The following is a 10,555-nucleotide window of genomic DNA, read 5'->3' on the forward strand; positions in this document are numbered from 1 at the left end:
GTTCTTAATACCCATAATTGGAACCTTACATAGTTCAACCTCAAGAGAAAAGAAACAAAAATTGGAACCTAACACTTCCTACTACTACAGCCTCCTAACCATTTTGACTTGCATGTCCTTTCTACCACCCACTCATTACTGGATTCACAATTCCACACCAAGTTGGACCACCTTTGGCTTTTCTGTGTTCTTGGTACCTATGGTGGTCCTGTGATGATCACATGCTCCTAGTGAACATGATTGAGCAATCACTAAGTTGGTCTAGTTTGGTCTACTACAAATTATTGTTTCCTCTGTTTTCTGAGCTTGCTTTCCACTTGCTTAATTGTTAGAAGCCATTCTGCTTAGATAGTTATCTTCTTTTTCAATTCTCTCCTATTATTTTCTTCTTTTTCCCCATGGGAGGAGCTCAAGATCTGCAACTCCATGTCATTGGTAAGTTTATATATGGCTTTCCTTCCTCTGTTGAATCAATTCATGTCATATATACTTTCAGTGCTGCAAGAATCCTTTCCTGTCATATTAGAACAACTAACAACCACTTCATACATTTTGACAAGAATGGATCTTGGCTGTTTGGCCATACAAAGTTTTTAATACTAATTATGGATGAAAAACTATGCTCTTGAAAGCTCTCTCTCTCATATAATGTTGCAGGATTATCCCAACTAAATGGGCTGTCTCTGTTTTCAACTCTATTCCAATAATAACCCACAAGCATTTTATTTATGAATCATATTTGCTACAGAATCTGCAATAAAATATATAGAAAACAAGCCTTAAGATACATTTGAAACACAAAGGTGATCTGTTTATGCTCAAATACAACTGCTTTCAGATGCAGGGGTTCACTTTTTGTAGTGCACTGATCTTTCCTTTCTGTTTTCTTAATGATTCAGAGGCACATGCAGGAACCAAACTTGGCCAAAGTTGAAGCTACACCAAAAAGAGGATATAAGTGGTGGCTCTTAATGGCACTTTACATATTCTTTGTTCAGTCAGGCCAATCCGTTACAACTCTTCTAGGGAGACTCTACTATAAGTCTATAACAAAGGTGGAAATAGTAAGTGGATGCAAACAACTGTTGTAACAGTAGGATTTCCATTTGTCCTCCCGTTTCTAATCTACTTCTCCTATAAACCTTCTAACCCAAACCACACCAATACTTCCAACAAGAGGTAACCCTCTATCGTCACCCTAGTACTCCTTTTCACCTTCTTTGGTATTTTCAGAGCTAGTGATAACTTGATTTATGCATATGGGTTGTTATATCTCCCTGTTTCTACATATTCTCTTGTTTGTGCAACCCAATTGGCTTTTAATGCACTATTCTCTTATTTCATCAACTCCCTTAAGTTCACTCCTGTTCTGCTTAATTCAGTAGTCCTCCTCACCATCTCTGCCTCACTCCTTGCTCTCCATTCTGAATCCAATGGAACCACAGGAGTTACGAAGGCAAATATGCGATCGGATTTTTATGCACCTTAGGTTCTTCTGCCTTGTTCTCCCTATTACTCACTTATGGAACTTGCATTTGAGAAAATTATGAAAAAGAAGACATTTTCTGTGATACTGGAGATGCAAATATACCCTGCAATAGCTGCAACATGTGTTTGCTTGGTGGGCCTTTTAGCTATTGGGGAATGGTGGAGTCTAAAGGGAGAGATGTGTTGGATTTATGGGCTAAATTAATTATTCGGGTTGATTAAATGGGTGAGAGTCAAATTGCATGAACCGGTTCGATCCACTCTCAAGCTTAGGGATATGCTGGCTCAACCCATTGTGGTTTAGGGTTTTGAGTGCAGGACAGTATTATAAATACTAGGTTTTGGGTCCCTACAACCATTTATTCACTCTTCCCCACTTTACCACTAAAGTGAGAGAACCAAGGAGGTTTAAGGGGTTGTAGAAGATCTATAGCCAAACCAATAGAGCGAAAGTGGGAGTAACCAACATCAATCATCTTCAGCATACTAGGTGAAAGGTACAAATCGATCCTCCATAATTTTATTAGATTCGTGTTCTTGTTTTTCCTGTGTGGTTTCCTCCATAGGGTTTCAATCTCAAACCCATAGGGAGTTCTAACAATTGGTATCAGAGCAGACCACATGGGACAAGAATCGATTGAATTTTTCTTGTACATGAAGATTTTGATTATTACTTAAAACCTGATTTGATTAAAAATCATGAAAATCATAAAAATCGTAATTTTACCATCACTTAAAAATCCTGTATGGAAAAACTTTCTTCACGAAAGTTGTAGATCACGAGAATACGGTCGCGGCGGTATGCCGCAAGTCACCGGAAACATCCGTACGCGCCGGCACGCGCCACCGGAAACCGGCTGCCGGAGGAGAGAGAAAAAAAATTCAAAAAAAAAAAACGGCGGCGAGGCATCGCCGGTTCAACTCGAAAACCCTACCGATTCGAACCGGTGACACAGTGGGTCAACTCATATGTACTATTTGACTCGGTCAAAGGTTGACCGGGTCGTTGACCAATTGACCCGAATTTGACCCGGAATTCATATGGCCGAACCGGTTGGTCTTGATTGATTTAAAAAAAAAAAGACTTGTTTGGTTTTTGTTCATTTTGGGTTTTTATTTAAACTACTTTAAATTTCATTTAAAGGTTCGTTTTAAGGCCAAATTGAAATCTGTTTTTTGCGTTGGATTCCTTGTTTCTGGCCACATTTAATGATCTAATTTTTAATATGACATGTTTATTTGAAATTTTATGTTGTATTTAGTTTCAATCATTGAAACAAAATGGCATAAATCAATGCTTTGAAAAATATATATGTTATTGGTTGCCATGAAATTGAGAAGTTTTTTTTTAAATTGAGATATGTTAATAAGGAAAAGGGTGTAAGCTTCCGCTCATTCTTAGTTGCAAAGTAATTTTGCTTTAGGAAACCATGAAATGATGAGGTGGAATCCACCAAAGTGGTACATCTTATTATTTCATGATTTTCCACAGGGAAGCAATGTAGGTGACATTTGCCCAAAGGTGATGTCACCAAAGTTAAGAAAATGACAGTAACCTAGAGGTTCCTAAGCCCAAAGGTGAGGGGATTTCAAAAGTTATTGTTCTTTTCACAGTAAATATAAATTTACAAGAGGACCAGTGCATTCTTAGCCCAAAGGATAGGAATGTAGTTGCGGTTGTGACTCTTGTATGGTTATTGTTGTCCTAGTGACATTTATATGTATGTTTTGAACATAAAGATATACATCTCCAATGGGAAAGATATGATAGAACTGAGTGAAACCCACCAAAGTGGTACATTCAGTTCGATTGTATCTTCTCCAACAGTAAAAGTGATACTTTCCCAAAGGTTATGTCATCAAGGTTTGAGGATAATCATCCACATTTCAGAAAGGGACATTGAATTTGGAGTTCTTTTGCCCAAAGGTGATTGAATTCCAAAGTTAATGTTGTTTTCACAGTTAAAAGAAGAATATAAGAGCATCAGCTAATTCATGTCCCAAAGGATAGGGATACATTTTTAGTTGTAACTCTTATTTAAAATATATTGATGGTATTACATGCTTTTATATTATGATTTATATTTTGATATTTGGCATGTATTGTGTTGTTACTGCTGTAGTAAGATGGTCATTCCCTCAAGTTATGTATCTTCCATCCCAATACTCATTGGTAACAACTATCAAAAGTGGGTGGAGGAATTAGAATTGCATTTAGGTTTTCTTGACTTAGACTTGGCACTTAGAGAGCTTAAACCTGAGCCTCTCACAGACTCGAGCAGAAGTGCTGAAAGGACCAAGTTTAAGAAATGGACTAAAGCAAACAGAAAGTGCATACTGGTTTTAAAAAAGGCAGTTCCTGAAATTATACGTGGGAACATAGAGATCAAAGACACTGCAAAAGAATTCCTGGATGCTATTAAAGCTAGATTTCAACACAACAAGAAAGCTGAGAAAACCACATTGATGACCAGGCTAATGAATACAAGGTATGATGGATGTGGGAGTGTTAGAGAATACATTTTGGGTGTAGCTACAGATGCTGGTAAACTTAAGGATCTTGGAATACAGATCGATGAAGAATATATTGTACACATTGCACTGAATACCCTCCCTAGTCAGTATAAGGTTATCCAATCTACCTACATTGCACTGAAGGACGATTGGAGCCTAAATGAGCTCATTTCCATTTGCACTCAAGAGGAAGAAAAATTGAAACAAACTAGGTTTGAGAGTGCACATGCAACTTTTCACAAGGGATCTTCTGGTGGACCAAGCAGAAGGAACAAAAATTTTTTCAATAGAGGAAGCGTCAAGCCATATGACAGGACTAATAGCTCTCAAGAACTTGACACATCTCAAAAGGCTCAGGATGAAGAGAATACCAACAACGTAGAGTGTTTCTGGTGCCATAAGAAAGGACATGTGAAGAAGGACTGTTTTATTTTCAAGAAATGGTTAGAGAAAAGGAAGAATTCTGGGGTTGATAAGCAGAATGATACTAAGAAAGGGTGAGGTAGACTGATCATCAGCAATTGAGAGCAAGTAAAATTTGGTCACATCAAGTAGTTAGGATTTCTTTACATACAATTATTTGAAATGCTTGATTAGTGGGAGTTCTGGTTTTGTTTAGTATTTGTTTATGTTTTGAACCTTAGCCCATATGTTTTGGGGCACAGTTTGATGAATTATGGTTAAGTTTTAGCATTTACATTATGCACAGTTATTTCTTGAAATATTTGATTTATGATTTCATTTGAAAATGTTTTTATAGGCAGTAATTGTCTTAGTTATAGGCAATATTTTGCCACAATTCAAAAGGTAATGTTTGCCACATTTTAAGACAGTATTTGTCACAGTTCATAGGCAATATTTGCCACAGTTTATAGGTGGAAGGCCACAGTTAGATATTAACCACAGATCAAAGGCGATTTGCCACAGTGAAGGTTAATATCTCAGTTAAGAACCTACATAGAATGACAACAGTGTAATTTGAGGATATGTCAATATTTCTATGATGTTATCCCACATAGATTCGTGTTAAGAAACTTACTTATGTTTGTAATAACAGAAAGTTGTATGCCGTATATTGAAGTGTATCTTCTACTGTTATTCGATGTGAGTGGTTTTTCAACTGAATCACAGTAAGAGTGGTTAATGTAATAAGATTCTATGGCCACACCAATTTAAAAGACATCCTTATAATTAATGTAGCCCAAGTGGGAGATTGTTGGATTTATGGGCTAAATTAATTATTCGGGTTGATTAAATGGGTGAGTCAAATTGCATGAATCGGTTCAGTCCACTCTCAAGCTTAGGGATATGCTGGCTCAACCCATTGTAGTTTAGGGTTTTGAGTGCAGGACAGTTTTATAAATACTAGGTTTTGGGTCCCTACAGCCATTATTCACTCTTCCCCACTTTACCACTAAAGTGAGAGAACCAAGGAGGTTTAAGGGGCTGTAGAAGATCCATAGCCAAGCCAAGAGAGCGAAAGTGGGAGTGACCAACATCAATCATCTTCTGCATACTAGGTGAAAGGTACAAATCGATCCTCCATAATTTTATTAGATTCATGTTCTTGTTTTTCCTGTGTGGTTTCCTCAATAGGGTTTCAAACTCAAACCCATAGGGAGTTCTAACAGGAAGGACAAAGTTTTGGGGGCTTTTGTTAACTGTGTTTGGCTTGTATTCTTGGAATGCATTTTCAAAATGGAGAATGTTTTCTCAACTTAGATGAGAATGGCGTTTGGGACACCATTAAGTTGGAATGCATTAACGATTTTAGAATTGGAATTGTGTTTGGTATGGTATTTATCTTCTCATTTTTAAAAATCCATTCTTCACCTTCTTAGCCTATTAATTTTTTTTAAGATTTCCTTACCCTTTTTTTTTTCCTTACTAACTACTTCTCTACTCTTTAATTGCTCAACCCAACTCAATACCTTATGTGAAATGGGATTCGATCCCTAAGATTTAGCAGGAGACAATAGTTTTCAAGAGCTTCATATTTTATCACGTAGGAAAACACATTTGAATTGAAGACTATATCATAATGTCATGATTAAATGGGGCTATGTTTGGTTGTAAGGGGAATTAAAGAGAAAGGTAATGAAATTTTTATACTTAAAAAAGAAATATATGTAATCATTACCCATGTGACTATAACATTAACTTCTAATCATTCCATATTTGGTTATAAGATTTCACTTTACTTTGCATTCAAAACCTTTGCTCTAATATGTAAGATAAAAATTACATGTAAAATATATTATTACTAAATATGATTAAAAAATTAAGTAGTTTATACAATCATATAGGATAATGATTATAAACATTTCTTTTTAAAGTATGAAAATTTCACTTCCCTTCCCTTTAAATTCTCATTGCAACCAAACGAAGCCTGGGTCTCCATCTCAATAAATCCTACAATTTTTTTTTTAATCATAGAAAAAGAAATTCATTGGAAAACTACAAGGAGGAGGCCAAGAAGTTAGAAGTTGATTACAGATCCGTTCAGTTCTAACGTTGGAACCTAATTGATGCGCCACCACCACTTGATCACGACATTGTTTCACCAGATTAGAACTTACAAAACATCTACTTAAATATTCCAAATCCAACAGAAAAACAAAATATCTCTCATGGCCAGGTACTTTGATTCTCCTTAAACTGATTCACCACCTCTGCATAGTTAGTCCAAATGATGATGCCTATGGCTTTAATTGTCGTGCCTGCAACAAATGTTAGGGATTTTAATCCTAAAAAATTTTTCCTTACGGTGATTAGAACACATATAAACCTTAGATAGTTGTCTAGAAAAAAAAAATATGAGTTGACTAGGGACTAGAACCATACTTGTGTGTAATTTAGGAGGCCTCCATGAGCTTTTACCACACTTCTGTTGTGCCACTCTAATGAGTCTCACGAACAAACCTATAGGGTATTATGTAGTCTCCCTCACGGATCTCTCTCATAGCTCTGTGAGTAACTATGAATCATGTGATATGACTGTAGGGACCCAAGAGTGACTACTATAGTAGTCCACCAAGCCCTTACCACTCCCACAATAGTTAGGCTAGACCTATCCCAAAACAAAGTGAATCACTATGGGCCCATATGGAGCAATTGTATTAATGCAACCCAAAACCCAACATTCTCCTACTTGGGCAACATTAATACAGTGTCTTTCCATTTGAATTTTGGTCATGTATACTCATAGCCAAAAACCCCACTTTAAACTTTGATTCAAACAACTTGTCCCTCATGTTGAACAATAGCAGAATATACCCCTCAATATACGGAAGGCATCTATATACTATTATAAACACAAGAAACTCAATATCCAAGTCACCTGGGATAAAGATAAGGAAATTGTATTATACACATGTGATCACGTAAATGTATTTCCTTGTAGGTCATTTTCCTGATAGAGATCGTCAACCTACCTTAAATTACCTCAAGGTAGAAACTTTGATATTAATCAGTATCTTGGCAAACTACCATAACTTGAGGTTAATAACTTTACCTTGGCAAACCGCCTGTGGTAAACTATCACTTCTTTGGATTTAGGCTAAATACTGCCATAAATCACAAACTTTGGCAAAATATTGTCATTTATCATAACATGTCAATATAAACAGGTTACCAACATAAATTATAATCACATAACATCACAATCACAAAAAGTGAAGAAAGTCATTGCATTAAAATATTCATAATCTGAAAATAAACAAACAAATATGCTCTCACTCAACTAGAGAATAAGACTCCTATAAACAAGCATATCAAAAGATCCTAGTACACCCATACTATAAACATGAGCCTTGAAGGCTCCCACAGGCAACGCTTTGCTGAGCGGATCTACCATCATCTTTTCAGTAGTAATGTACTAAACATCGATCTCCTCATTACCAACCTTCTCTCTGATGTCGATGTACTTTAAATTGCTGGACTTCTTTTTCTTGAAGAAGAGCACTGTTTGTTATCACACCATAACCTTATGGGTCAAGAAATAGAGTCTACAACCCTCAGCTCAGAAATGAAGTTCCTTGACCATACAGCCTGCTTGGTTACTTCATAGAGTGCCACAAACTCTGCCTGCATAATGGATGAGGGCAGAATGGTTTGCTTAGCACTCCTCCATGAGATGGCTTGACTATCCATAACGAAAATGTAACCAGTGGTGAACTTCCTATATCTGTACAACCGTTGAAATAAGAGTCAGAATACCCTATCACCTTAAGTTTGTCACCACCACTGCAGACCATCTTGAAGGCCCTTGTCCTATGTAGATATGTCATCACCTTCTTGGCTGCTGTCCAGTGAGCTATACTAGCATTTGACTGAAACCTCCCAACCAATAGTAAAAGCAATGTTTGGATGAGTACACACTTGACCATATATGAAACTCCCTGCTGTTAAAGTATAGGGTATGTTCTCCATTAAGCTCCTCTCTATGTTAGTCTTTAGACACTGCTGCTTGTTCAATTTGTCTCCATTGATGATGGGTACATCTCCACCTGAGTACTAAAACATATTGAACCTCTTTAGGACTTTGTCAATATAGGCACGCTGAGATAGTCCGAGAAGTCCTTGTCTTCTGTCATGACTGAACTCTATCCCAAGAACATAACTGGCTACACTTATATCCTTCCTCTGGAAGTTCTCAAACAACAACCGTTTGGTCTCAAGAAGTATGGGCATATTATTGCAAGCTAGCAAAAATATCATCAACATATAACACCAGAAAATGAATCTGCTCTCACTGACCTTAATATAGATGCACTGATCTATGGGATTCTATGTAATCCAAAGGATGTCACCATCTAATCAAACTTTAGGTGCCATTACCTAGAGGCTTGTTTTAGACCATAAAGCGACTTCTTCTGTCATGCCTCATTTACATAGGACCGGATCGATGATCGGGTTCCCTCCTAACCCAAAACCACCAAGATTATCTGATATAGTAACCACAACACAGTATGCCACATATAATCATAGAAGTATAATTATGAAATTCAGTGGAAGTCTTATCATATATCATTACCTGTAAATTCTCACTTACTCTTGATATTCAAATTGTTATACATAGTATATTTACATGTGGGCCCATAGGCATGATAATTACATAGAAATAACAATTTAATTATCGAGAGCACAATAAGGGAAAATATACTAAAAGAATAAAAAAGTAGCACTGTAATTGGAATTAGTTACTATTGTATCGCAACACAACTCTCCCACGGACGTCCAACTCTGTGAGCAAATCCCTCTGGGACCCACTAATCTCCCATTAGAGATTTGTCGGTGCACCCTGACACTTGTTCCTCTACCGAAAATCCTATAAAATTATCTAAAAATGTGTGTACATGAGGGATGAACTCACTAGCTTAGTAAATAAAAAGAAAGACACACAAGAAATTACAATTCAAATGATATTATATGCATGAGATTCATTTTAGTCCTATCCACCTAAGCAACATTACTAAGTCATTGGTTACATACTACTCACGACCACAGTACACGTATGCCCTGCGTTTGAAATACGTTATCCATCCCATGATACATCCATAGGGTTATCAAAGAGGACCGATCGAGAGTACTTAAAAAAGTACATGGCCAAAGCATAGCAGAAATGTAAATTGTGGCTGAACCACAACAGAAAATAAATGCAGTACGCTTGGCTCTCTGAATATATCACCAAGTTTTTTAACTGTCCTAATAATCAGCTAGACGTACTTCTAACCACCACGGTGGTCCGCGACTTACGCTTCCCCCCAGTGATAACCCAACATTTAAACCCTTGTTGGGAAGGGTCATAGTAGAGGAAAAGTCAAATCCTAACCACATGCTCCTATTTGAGATAATACAACTGTATAGTACTTCTATGTCCCATTCCACGGTGTACTACTGCATTCGTTTCCAACCTGACTACGACAGCTAATCTAGCCATTCAATACATGCCCGACTAATCATCATCATAATCCAACAATCGATAAATCCATGCTCATGTTCAAAGCAAGAAGTAAGTATGCATAAGATGGCATTCATAATGTTAAGAAAATATATATGAAATGAAGATGATGCCATAAACACTCCCGAAATAAAATCAACGTCCACTCCCCACTTACTTATTCTTGTACATAAATATGTGTACACAGTATGGGTAAGATCCGACGTGTGAAGATGAATGTCTTAAAACCTAACACAGATAAGAAACTTAGAATACATCCATTTCAAGACTATAAAATGACATAAGATATGGTCATAACACGTTTAATAACACGAAGGAGGCTGTTGATGAGTTTGAGATCAAACGGAGCTCATTTGGACGACAGATGGGTCATACAGGTGGGTAAGAGGACCCACCTGTGCAAACTGCCAAGGTAGACAACATTCAAACACACATCAACGGGTTCTACCAGTGGGTCTAGGTACTCGTCGGTCCTATCGGTGGGTTGCTACAAGAGGGTCTGGTACCCACCGGGTAGGACCCCAAAGCCCAATCAGGACTGGTGGGTTATACCGACGGGTCAAGGTACCCATCGGTCTTACCCGCCTGTAG

The 10,555-nt window shown here is 37.2% G+C and overlaps 1 pseudogene; it reads left to right on the forward strand.

Moving 5' to 3' along the window:
- The first annotated feature begins 283 nt into the window (after positions 1–283).
- On the forward strand, positions 284–1,734 carry LOC122080728 (annotated as a pseudogene).
- The last annotated feature ends 8,821 nt before the right edge of the window (positions 1,735–10,555 follow it).

This window comes from Macadamia integrifolia, chromosome 6, assembly GCF_013358625.1.
Source record: "Macadamia integrifolia cultivar HAES 741 chromosome 6, SCU_Mint_v3, whole genome shotgun sequence".
NCBI lineage: Eukaryota > Viridiplantae > Streptophyta > Magnoliopsida > Proteales > Proteaceae > Macadamia > Macadamia integrifolia.